Below are 12,500 nucleotides of genomic sequence, written 5' to 3' on the forward strand. Positions count from 1 at the left end.
AGAGAGGGAGAGATTGTCCCAGGCGGCTGGGAAAAGGCAGGGCTACCCGAGCCTGGGTAACGCCAGAGACTAAGTCCCTAGCAGGTGGCAGGCTGCAATCTGCTAAAAATCCACCGGATGGCAACGGAGAGCCGCGCTCCCCGGCTTGTCCACAAGGCGGCTCCACTTCCAGGAAACCCAGGGGGGCGAGCCTGAGGCGGCAGGCCGGCCATGGGTTCCAGGAGAGAGGGAGAGATTGTCCCAGGCGGCTGGGAAAGCCAGGGCTACCCGAGCCTGGGTACATGCCGGAGGCTGAGTCCCTAGCAGGCGGCAGGCTGAATTCTGCTAAGTGTCTACCAAGAGGGCACCACTTCCAGGCAACCCAGGGGGCTAAGCCTGAGGCGGCAGGCAGGCCCAGGGTTCCAGGAGAGAGGGAGAGATTGTCCCAGGCGGCTGGGAAAGCCAGGCCTACCCAGGGCTACCCGAGCCTGGGTAACGCCGGAGGCTAAGTCCCTAGCAGGTGGAAGGCTGCAATCTGCTAAAAATCCACCGGATGGCAACGGAGAGGCGCGCTCCCCGGCTTGTCCACAAGGCGGCGCCAGCATTCAGGTTGCAGGCTGCATTCTGCTAAAAATCCACCGGATGGCAACGGAGAGCCGCTCTCCCCGGCTCGTCCACAAGGCGGCGCCACTTCCAGGAGACCCAGGGGGGCGAGCCTGAGGCGGCAGGCTGGCCCAGGGTTCCAGGAGAGAGGGAGAGATTGTCCCAGGCGGCTGGGAGAGCCAGGCCTACCCAGGGCTACCCGAGCCTGGGTAATGCCGGAGGCTCAGTCCCTAGCAGGTGGCAGGCTGCATTCTGCTAAGTGTCTACCAAGAGGGCACCACTTCCAGGCAACCCAGGGGGCTAAGCCTGAGGCGGCAGGCAGGCCCAGGGTTCCAGGAGAGAGGGAGAGATTGTCCCAGGCGGCTGGGAAAGCCAGGCCTACCCAGGGCTACCCGAGCCTGGGTAACGCCGGAGGCTAAGTCCCTAGCAGGTGGAAGGCTGCAATCTGCTAAAAATCCACCGGATGGCAACGGAGAGGCGCGCTCCCCGGCTTGTCCACAAGGCGGCGCCAGCATTCAGGTTGCAGGCTGCATTCTGCTAAAATTCCACCGGATGGCAACGGAGAGCCGCTCTCCCCGGCTCGTCCACAAGGCGGCGCCACTTCCAGGAGACCCAGGGGGGCGAGCCTGAGGCGGCAGGCTGGCCCAGGGTTCCAGGAGAGAGGGAGAGATTGTCCCCGGCGGCTGGGAGAGCCAGGCCGACTCAGGGCTCCATAAGCCCGGTAGAAGCTGAAGATTAAGCCCCCAGTCTACCAGCTACCCTCCCTGGAGCTCAGCTTAGGGAGAAGTCTCATTTAGCTGGATAAGTCACATTCGGGCGGACAAGTCACATTTGCCAGCATAAGTCACATTTGGGAGGACAAGTCACATTTCCCAGCATAAGTCACATTTGGGAGGACAAGTCACATTTGCCAGCATAAGTCACATTTGCCAGCATAAGTCACATTTGCCAGCATAAGTCACATTTGCCAGCATAAGTCACATTTGCCAGCATAAGTCACATTTGCCAGCATAAGTCACATTTGCCAGCATAAGTCACATTTGCCAGCATAAGTCACATTTGCCAGCATAAGTCACATTTGCCAGCATAAGTCACATTTGCCAGCATAAGTCACATTTGCCAGCATAAGTCACATTTGCCAGCATAAGTCACATTTGCCAGCATAAGTCACATTTGCCAGCATAAGTCACATTTGCCAGCATAAGTCACATTTGCCAGCATAAGTCACATTTGCCAGCATAAGTCACATTTCCAAGCATAAGTCACATTTCCAAGCATAAGTCACATTTCCAAGCATAAGTCACATTTCCAAGCATAAGTCACAGTTGGACTTAATAGTCGGGCCCAGAGAGATTCCCATGAGTGCTATCTCTGGCAGTGGGCTTAATAGTCGGCCCCGGAGGGTCGGCGGTGGGGCTTAATAGTCGGGCCCGGAGAGACTTCCAGGGACGGCCGTTTGTCAGGGGGCTTAATGGCGGGGTCCGATCGGCCTCCCGTGGAAGCCTGCCTGGGGGAGCGGTGAGGACTCTTGAGGGCCAGCGGAAGGAAGAGGTGGTGCTGTATTTGACCCCGGCTGCCGGGAGATGGGGAGCTGGAGGGTTGCCCCGAGGCGGGGTCTGCAGGGAGAACCGGGTTCCGGAGCGGGCGGGCCTAGGGGAGGCAAGCCGGGCCGGGGCTCACCCTCCTGGGCAGGGTCCGAGGGGAGCTTCCCCCTGAGAGAACTTCCACTTCCGTAGACACTTTGACAAAAAAACCCCCAAAAAACCGGAGCCCCCGAGGAGGCCTTCCTGCGGCGAGCGCCAGGCCGGGCTGGGGCTACCCAAGCCTGGGTAAAGCCAGAGGCTAAGTCCCTAACAGGTGGAAGGCTGCATTCTGCTAAGTGTCTACCAGAGGGCGACACTTCCAGGAGACCCAGGGGGCTAAGCCTGAGGCGGCAGGCTGGCCCAGGGTTCCAGGAGAGAGGGAGAGACCGTCCCAGGCGGCTGGGAGAGCCAGGCCTACCCAGGGCTACCCGAGCCTGGGTACATGCCGGAGGCTAAGTCCCTAGCAGGTGGAAGGCTGCATTCTGCTAAGTGTCTACCAGAGGGCGACACTTCCAGGAGACCCAGGGGGCTAAGCCTGAGGCGGCAGGCTGGCCCAGGGTTCCAGGAGAGAGGGAGAGACCGTCCCAGGCGGCTGGGAGAGCCAGGCCTACCCAGGGCTACCCGAGCCGGGGTACATGCCGGAGGCTAAGTCCCTAGCAGGTGGAAGGCTGCATTCTGCTAAGTGTCTACCAGAGGGCGACACTTCCAGGAGACCCAGGGGGCTAAGCCTGAGGCGGCAGGCTGGCCCAGGGTTCCAGGAGAGAGGGAGAGACCGTCCCAGGCGGCTGGGAGAGCCAGGCCTACCCAGGGCTACCCGAGCCGGGGTACATGCCGGAGGCTAAGTCCCTAGCAGGTGGAAGGCTGCATTCTGCTAAGTGTCTACCAGAGGGCGACACTTCCAGGAGACCCAGGGGGCTAAGCCTGAGGCGGCAGGCTGGCCATGGGTTCCAGGAGGGAGGGAGAGATCGTCCCGGGCGGCTGGGAAAAAAGCCAGGCCGACCCAGGGCTACCCGAGCCTGGGCAAAGCCAGAGGCTAAGTCCCTAGCAGGTGGCAGGCTGCGTTCTGCTAAGTGTCTTCCAGAGGGAGACACTTCCAGGAGACCCAGGGGGCTAAGCCTGAGGGCGGCAGGCCGGCCATGGGTTCCAGGAGGGAGGGAGAGATTGTCCCAGGCGGCTGGGAAAGCCAGGGCTACCCGAGCCTGGGTAACGCCAGAGACTTAGTCCCTAGCAGCTGGCAGGCTGCAATCTGCTAAAAATCCACCGGATGGCAACGGAGAGCCGCAGTCCCCGGCTCGTCCACAAGGCGGCGCCAGCACTCGGGTTGCAGGCTGCATTCTGTTAAAAATCCACCGGATGGCAACGTAGAGCCGCTCTCCCCGGCTCATCCACAAGGCGGCGCCACTTCCAGGCGACCCAGGGGGCTAAGCCTGAGGTGGGAGGCCGGCCCAGGGTTCCAGGAGAGAGGGAGAGATCGTCCCGGGCGGCTGGGAAAAAAGCCAGGCCGACCCAGGGCTACCCAAGCCTGGGTAAAGCCAGAGGCTAAGTCCCTAGCAGGTGGCAGGCTGCGTTCTGCTAAGTGTCTTCCAGAGGGAGACACTTCCAGGAGACCCAGGGGGCTAAGCCTGAGGCGGCAGGCTGGCCCAGGGTTCCAGGAGAGAGGGAGAGACCGTCCCAGGCGGCTGGGAGAGCCAGGCCTACCCAGGGCTACCCGAGCCGGGGTACATGCCGGAGGCTAAGTCCCTAGCAGGTGGAAGGCTGCATTCTGCTAAGTGTCTACCAGAGGGCGACACTTCCAGGAGACCCAGGGGGCTAAGCCTGAGGCGGCAGGCTGGCCCAGGGTTCCAGGAGAGAGGGAGAGACCGTCCCAGGCGGCTGGGAGAGCCAGGCCTACCCAGGGCTACCCGAGCCTGGGTACATGCCGGAGGCTAAGTCCCTAACAGGTGGAAGGCTGCGTTCTGCTAAGTGTCTACCAGAGGGCGACACTTCCAGGAGACCCAGGGGGCTAAGCCTGAGGCGGCAGGCTGGCCATGGGTTCCAGGAGGGAGGGAGAGATGGTCCCAGGCGGCTGGGAAAGCCAGGCCTACCCGAGCCTGGGTAATGCCAGAGGCTAAGTCCCTAGCAGGTGGAAGGCTGCAATCTGCTAAAAATCCACCGGATGGCAACGGAGAGCCGCAGTCCCCGGCTCGTCCACAAGGCGGCGCCAGCACTCGGGTTGCAGGCTGCATTCTGCTAAAAATCCACCGGATGGCAACGGAGAGCCGCTCTCCCCCGCTTGTCCACAAGGCGGCGCCACTTCCAGGCGACCCAGGGGGCTAAGCCTGAGGGCGGCAGGCCGGCCCAGGGTTCCAGGAGAGAGGGAGAGATCGTCCCAGGCGGCTGGGACAGCCAGGCCGACCCGAGCCTGGGTAATGCCAGAGGCTAAGTCCCTAGCAGGTGGAAGGCTGCAATCTGCTAAGTGTCTACCAAGAGGGCACCACTTCCAGGCAACCCAGGGGGCTAAGCCTGAGGCGGCAGGCTGGCCCAGGGTTCCAGGAGAGAGGGAGAGATCGTCCCAGGCGGCTGGGAAAAAAGCCAGGCCGACCCAGGGCTACCCTAGCCTGGGTAAAGCCAGAGGCTAAGTCCCTAGCAGGCGGCAGGCTGCGTTCTGCTAAGTGACTTCCAGAGGGAGACACTTCCAGGAGACCCAGGGGGCTAAGCCTGAGGGCGGCAGGCCGGCCCAGGGTTCCAGGAGAGAGGGAGAGTTCGTCCCAGGCGGCTGGGAAAAAAGCCAGGCCTACCCAGGGCTACCCGAGCCTGGGTACATGCCGGAGGCTAAGTCCCTAGCAGGTGGAAGGCTGCAATCTGCTAAAAATCCACCGGATGGCAACGGAGAGCCGCGGTCCCCGGCTCGTCCACAAGGCGGCGCCAGCACTCGGGTTGCAGGCTGCATTCTGCTAAAAATCCACCGGATGGCAACGGAGAGCCGCTCTCCCCCGCTTGTCCACAAGGCGGCGCCACTTCCAGGCGACCCAGGGGGCTAAGCCTGAGGGCGGCAGGCCGGCCCAGGGTTCCAGGAGAGAGGGAGAGATCGTCCCAGGCGGCTGGGAAAGCCAGGCCTACCCAGGGCTACCCGAGCCTGGGTACATGCCGGAGGCTGAGTCCCTTGCAGGTGGAAGGCTGCAATCTGCTAAAAATCCACCGGATGGCAACGGAGAGCCGCAGTCCCCGGCTCGTCCACAAGGCGGCGCCAGCACTCGGGTTGCAGGCTGCATTCTGCTAAAAGTCCACCGGATGGCAACGTAGAGCCGCTCTCCCCCGCTTGTCCACAAGGCGGCGCCACTTCCAGGCGACCCAGGGGGCTAAGCCTGAGGGCGGCAGGCCGGCCCAGGGTTCCAGGAGAGAGGGAGAGATGGTCCCAGGCGGCTGGGAAAGCCAAGCCTACCCAGGGCTACCCGAGCCTGGGTAGATGCCGGAGGCTAAGTCCCTAGCAGGTGGAAGGCTGCATTCTGCTAAGTGTCTACCAGAGGTAGACGCTTCCAGGAAACCCAGGGGGCTAAGCCTGAGGGCGGCAGGCCGGCCATGGGCTCCAGGAGAGAGGGAGAGATTGTCCCAGGCGGCTGGGAAAGCCAGGCCTACCCAGGGCTACCCGAGCCTGGATACATGCCGGAGGCTAAGTCCCTAGCAGGTGGAAGGCTGCATTCTGCTAAAAATCCACCGGATGGCAACGGAGAGCCGCGGTCCCCGGCTCGTCCACAAGGCGGCGCCAGCACTCGGGTTGCAGGCTGCATTCTGCTAAAAATCCACCGGATGGCAACGGAGAGCCGCTCTCCCCCGCTTGTCCACAAGGCGGCGCCACTTCCAGGCGACCCAGGGGGCTAAGCCTGAGGGCGGCAGGCCGGCCCAGGGTTCCAGGAGAGAGGGAGAGATCGTCCCGGGCGGCTGGGAAAAAAGCCAGGCCGACCCAGGGCTACCCTAGCCTGGGTAAAGCCAGAGGCTAAGTCCCTAGCAGGCGGCAGGCTGCGTTCTGCTAAGTGACTTCCAGAGGGAGACACTTCCAGGAGACCCAGGGGGCTAAGCCTGAGGGCGGCAGGCCGGCCCGGGGTTCCAGGAGAGAGGGAGAGATCGTCCCAGGCGGCTGGGAAAAAAAGCCAGGCCGACCCAGGGCCACCCCAGCCTGGGTAAAGCCAGAGGATAAGTCCCTAGCAGGTGGAAAGCTGCAATTTGCTATGGAAAGCTGCAATTTGCTATGGAAAGCTGCAATTTGCTAAAAATCCACCGGATGGCAACGTAGAGCCGCTCTCCCCGGCTCGTCCACAAGGCGGCGCCACTTCCGGGCGACCCAGGGGGCTAAGCCTGAGGGCGGCAGGCCGGCCCAGGGTTCCAGGAGAGAGGGAGAGATCGTCCCGGGCGGCTGGGAAAAAGCCAGGCCGACCCAGGGCTGCCGTTGCCTGGGTAATGCCGGAGGCCGAGTCCCTAGCAGGTGGCAGGCTGCTAGCGTCTACCAGAGGGCGAGATCCCGCCTCCCCGAGCGGCCGGGGAGAGAGGATTTGCAGGAGCTGACAGGCGCGCACGCAGAAGGGAAATCCCCCTTGGCGGCCGGGGGGAGAGACGATTTGCAGGAGCTGACAGGCGCGCACGCGCGCGCGCAGAAGGGAAAGTCCCCGGGCGGCCGCGGGGAGAGAGGAGAGATGATTGGCAGGAGCTGACAGGCGCGCACGCGCAGAAGGGAAGTCACCCTCGGCGGGCGGCGGGAGAGACGATTTGCAGGAGCTGACAGGCGCGCACGCGCAGAAGGGAGAGTCGTCCCCCCCGGGCCGGGGAGAGAGATGATTGGCAGCCGGCGGAGGTAGCTGCCAGGCGGACCAGAAGGAGAACTGCGGCCGCTCCGAGCAGAAGGGAAATCCCCCGGGCCTCCGGGGAGACGAGCGGCCTCTGGCAGGCGCGGCGAGCCGGCGCCGGCGCCGCCATCCCGGGCGAGGCGACGGGCGCCTCCCGCCCGGCGCATATGGCACTTCCGTCGACACTTAGTCAAATTTTCAACTTTCAAAATTCCTCCGGCGGCCGTGTTTCACTCCGGGGAGCGGCGCCCTCACGCCGGCGGCGGCGCGCCTCGGCCGGCACGAAGGGGTACCACCTCGAGTCGGTGTCGGGGGTCCCGCCGTGGAACCGGGCGTCGGACGGCCCCGGAGGAGGCCTCGGAGCCGAAAAGGCACTACCGGAATGAGGTTGAATTTGACGGCCGGATCCGGGCCGGAGTTCCACAAAGTCGGACACTTTGAGTGGTTGGTCTTCATGTAATGGGACAGGTGACACTCTCTCTGTGACCTACTTTTGAACACCCCCGTCAAGAACCGTGTCCGAGACAGCGTGTGCTGTCAATTAGCTTACCAAAAGTCAGAGTACCAGGGCATCGGACACCCGACTCTGACAAAGTCCCAGTGAACTCTGCTGACAGGCCGCCGACGGCGGATCCCTGCGGGGGGGAGGCAGAGCGAGGGCACCGCCCCCCCCGAGTTGCGAGACAAGCCTCTTTAGGTCGCGTGGCAAGCCTCGGTTTTCAGGCGGGCGCTTCCCGCCGAGCCAATCGGCACTTTTAGACACTTTTGGGGAAAAAAAAAAGAAAAAGTCAAACTTTGAAAAATAAATAACCAACGAAACACGGACCAATGAGAACCGCTTCCGGCTGGTCGCGGAAGGGAGAGATGATTGGCAGGAGCTGCCCTGCGCGCTAGAATGAGAACTGCGGCCGCTCCGAGCAGAAGGGAAATCCCCCGGGCGGGCCAGGGGAGACGAGCGGCCGCTGGCAGGTACGGCGAGAGGGCGCCGGTGCCGCCATCCCGGGCGAGGCGACGGGCGCCCCCCGCTGAGCCGATCGGCTCTTGGACACTTTGGGGAAAAAAATAAAAAATAAAAAAGGCAAACTTTGAAATAAAACCCCACGAAACACGGACCTCGGTGAGATCCCCCGGGCGGCCGGGGAGAGATGATTGGCAGGAGCTGCCAGGCGCGCAGAAGGGAAGTCCCCCTGTGCGGCCGGGGAGAGATGATTGGCAGCAGGCGGAGGCAGCCGCCAGGCGGACCAGAAGGAGAACTGCGGCCGCTCCGAGCAGAAGGGAAATCCCCCGGCGCGGGCCAGGGGAGACGAGCGGCCGCTGGCAGGTACGGCGAGAGGGCGCCGGTGCCGCCATCCCGGGGGAGGCGACGGGCGCCTCCCGCCGAGCCGATCGGCACTTTTAGACACTTTGGGGGAAAAAGACCGACATTTTAATAAACCCCATACAACACGGACCAGTGAGAACTGCAGCCGGCCGGCCGGCCGGCCGGCGCAGAAGGGAGGTCCCCCGGGAGGGCCGGGGGAGAGATGATTGGCAGGCGGAGGTAGCTGCCAGGCGCGCGCAGAAGGGAAGTTCCCCCGGGCGGCCGGGGGGAGAGAGAGAGAGAGAGATGATTGGCAGCCGGCGGAGGTAGCTGCCAGGCGGACCAGAACGAGAACTGCGGCCGCTCGGAGCGGAAGGGGAAGTCTGAGGCGGCAGGCCGGCCCAGGGTTCATGGAGAGAGGGAGAGATTGTCCCAGGCGGCTGGGAAAAAAGCCAGGCCGACCCAGGGCCACCCCAGCCTGGGTAAAGCCAGAGGATAAGTCCCTAGCAGGCGGCAGGCTGCGTTCTGCTAAGTGTCTACCGAGAGGGCACCACTTCCAGGCAACCCAGGGGGCTAAGCCTGAGGCGGCAGGCTGGCCCAGGGTTCCAGGAGAAGAGGGAGAGATCGTCCCAGGCGGCTGGGAAAGCCAGGCCTACCCAGGGCTACCCGAGCCTGGGCACATGCCGGAGGCTAAGTCCCTAGCAGGTGGAAGGCTGCAATCTGCTAAAAATCCACCGGATGGCAACGGAGAGCCGCAGTCCCCGGCTCGTCCACAAGGCGGCGCCAGCACTCGGGTTGCAGGCTGCATTCTGCTAAAAATCCACCGGATGGCAACGGAGAGCCGCTCTCCCCGGCTCGTCCACAAGGCGGCGCCACTTCCAGGCGACCCAGGGGGCTAAGCCTGAGGCGGCAGGCCGGCCCAGGGTTCCAGGAGAGAGAGGGAGAGATCGTCCCAGGCGGCTGGGAAAGCCAGGCCGACCCAGGGCTACCCGAGCCTGGGTAAAGCCAGAGGCTAAGTCCCTAGCAGGTGGCAGGCTGCATGCTGCCAAGTGTCTACCGAGAGGGCACCACTTCCAGGCGACCCAGGGGGCTAAGCCTGAGGCGGCAGGCTGGCCCAGGGTTCCAGGAGAGAGGGAGAGATTGTCCCAGGCGGCTGGGAAAGCCAGGGCTACCCGAGCCTGGGTACATGCCGGAGGCTGAGTCCCTAGCAGGCGGCAGGCTGAATTCTGCTAAGTGTCTACCAGAGGGCGACACTTCCAGGAGACCCAGGGGGCTAAGCCTGAGGCGGCAGGCTGGCCCAGGGTTCCAGGAGAGAGGGAGAGATTGACCCAGGCGGCTGGGAAAGCCAGGCCTACCCAGGGCCACCCGAGCCTGGGTACATGCCGGAGGCTAAGTCCCTAGCAGGTGGAAGGCTGCAATTTGCTATGGAAAGCTGCAATTTGCTAAAAATCCACCGGATGGCAACGGAGAGCGGCTCTCCCCGGCTCGTCCACAAGGCGGCGCCACTTCCAGGCGACCCAGGGGGCTAAGCCTGAGGCGGCAGGCCGGCCCAGGGTTCCAGGAGAGAGGGAGAGATTGTCCCAGGCGGCTGGGAAAGCCAGGCCGACCCAGGGCTACCCGAGCCTGGGTAAAGCCAGAGGCTAAGTCCCTAGCAGGTGGCAGGCTGCATTCTGCTAAGTGTCTACCAAGAGGGCACCACTTCCAGGCAACCCAGGGGGCTAAGCCTGAGGCGGCAGGCTGGCCCAGGGTTCCAGGAGAAGAAGGAGAGATCGTCCCAGGCGGCTGGGAAAGCCAGGCCTACCCAGGGCTACCCGAGCCTGGGTACATGCCGGAGGCTAAGTCCCTAGCAGGTGGAAGGCTGCAATTTGCTATGGAAAGCTGCAATTTGCTAAAAATCCACCGGATGGCAACGGAGAGCGGCTCTCCCCGGCTCGTCCACAAGGCGGCGCCACTTCCAGGCGACCCAGGGGGCTAAGCCTGAGGCGGCAGGCCGGCCCAGGGTTCCAGGAGAGAGGGAGAGATTGTCCCAGGCGGCTGGGAAAGCCAGGCCGACCCAGGGCTACCCGAGCCTGGGTAAAGCCAGAGGCTAAGTCCCTAGCAGGTGGCAGGCTGCATTCTGCTAAGTGTCTACCAAGAGGGCACCACTTCCAGGCAACCCAGGGGGCTAAGCCTGAGGCGGCAGGCTGGCCCAGGGTTCCAGGAGAGAGGGAGAGATTTGTCCCAGGCGGCTGGGAAAGCCAGGCCTACCCAGGGCTACCAGAGCCTGGGTACATGCCGGAGGCTAAGTCCCTAGCAGGTGGAAGGCTGCAATTTGCTATGGAAAGCTGCAATTTGCTAAAAATCCACCGGATGGCAACGGAGAGCGGCTCTCCCCAGCTCGTCCACAAGGCGGCGCCACTTCCAGGCGACCCAGGGGGCTAAGCCTGAGGCGGCAGGCCGGCCCAGGGTTCCAGGAGAGAGGGAGAGATTGTCCCAGGCGGCTGGGAAAGCCAGGCCGACCCAGGGCTACCCGAGCCTGGGTAAAGCCAGAGGCTAAGTCCCTAGCAGGTGGCAGGCTGCATTCTGCTAAGTGTCTACCAGAGGGCGACACTTCCAGGAGACCCAGGGGGCTAAGCCTGAGGCGGCAGGCTGGCCCAGGGTTCCAGGAGAGAGGGAGAGACCGTCCCAGGCGGCTGGGAGAGCCAGGCCTACCCAGGGCTACCCGAGCCTGGGTACATGCCGGAGGCTAAGTCCCTAGCAGGTGGAAGGCTGCAATTTGCTATGGAAAGCTGCAATTTGCTAAAAATCCACCGGATGGCAACGGAGAGCGGCTCTCCCCGGCTCGTCCACAAGGCGGCGCCACTTCCAGGCGACCCAGGGGGCTAAGCCTGAGGCGGCAGGCCGGCCCAGGGTTCCAGGAGAGAGGGAGAGATTGTCCCAGGCGGCTGGGAAAGCCAGGCCGACCCAGGGCTACCCGAGCCTGGGTAAAGCCAGAGGCTAAGTCCCTAGCAGGTGGCAGGCTGCATTCTGCTAAGTGTCTACCAAGAGGGCACCACTTCCAGGCGACCCAGGGGGCTAAGCCTGAGGCGGCAGGCTGGCCCAGGGTTCCAGGAGAGAGGGAGAGATTGTCCCAGGCGGCTGGGAAAGCCAGGCCTACCCAGGGCTACCCGAGCCTGGGTACATGCCGGAGGCTAAGTCCCTAGCAGGTGGAAGGCTGCAATTTGCTATGGAAAGCTGCAATTTGCTAAAAATCCACCGGATGGCAACGGAGAGCGGCTCTCCCCGGCTCGTCCACAAGGCGGCGCCACTTCCAGGCGACCCAGGGGGCTAAGCCTGAGGCGGCAGGCCGGCCCAGGGTTCCAGGACAGAGGGAGAGATCGTCCCAGGCGGCTGGGAAAAGCCAGGCCGACCCAGGGCTGCCGGAGCCTGGGTAATGCCAGAGGCCGAGTCCCTAGCAGGTGGCAGGCTGCTAGCGTCTACCAGAGGGCGAGATCCCGCCTCCCCGAGCGGCCGGGGAGAGAGGATTTGCAGGAGCTGACAGGCGCGCAGAAGGGAAATCCGGAGAGATGATTGGCAGCCGGCGGAGGCAGCCGCCAGGCGGACCGGAAGGAGAACTGCGGCCGCTGGGAGCGGAAGGGAAATCCCCCGGGCGTCCGGGGAGACTAGCGGCCGCGGCAGGCGCGGCGACCCGGCGCCGGTGCCGCCATCCCGGGCGAGGCGACGGGCGCCTCCCCGCCGGCGCAGTTGGCACTTCCGTCGACACTTTGCCAAATTTTCAACTTTCAAAATTCCTCCGGCGGCCGTTTTTCACACCGGGGAGCGGCGTCCTCACGCCGGCGGCGGCGCACCTCGGCCGGCAAAAAGGGGTACCTCCTCGAGTCGGTGTCGGGGGTCCCGCCGTGGAACCGGGCGTCGGACGGCCCCGGAGGAGGCCTCGGAGCGGAAAAGGCACTACCGGAATGAGGTTGAATTTGACGGCCGGATCCGGGCCGGAGTTCCACAAAGTCGGACACTTTGAGTGGTTGGTCTTCATGTAATGGGACAGGTGACACTCTCTCTGTGACCTACTTTTGAACACCCCCGTCAAGAACCGTGTCCGAGACAGCGAGTCCTGTCAATTAGCTTACCAAAAGTCAGAGTACCAGGGGATCGGACACCCGACTCTGACAAAGTCCCAGTGAACTCTGCTCACAGGCCGCCGACGGCGGATCCCCGCGGGGGGGAGGCAGAGCGAGGGCA

The sequence above is a fragment of the Leptodactylus fuscus genome, unplaced genomic scaffold, assembly GCF_031893055.1.
Source record: "Leptodactylus fuscus isolate aLepFus1 unplaced genomic scaffold, aLepFus1.hap2 HAP2_SCAFFOLD_571, whole genome shotgun sequence".
Taxonomy (NCBI): Eukaryota; Metazoa; Chordata; class Amphibia; order Anura; family Leptodactylidae; genus Leptodactylus; species Leptodactylus fuscus.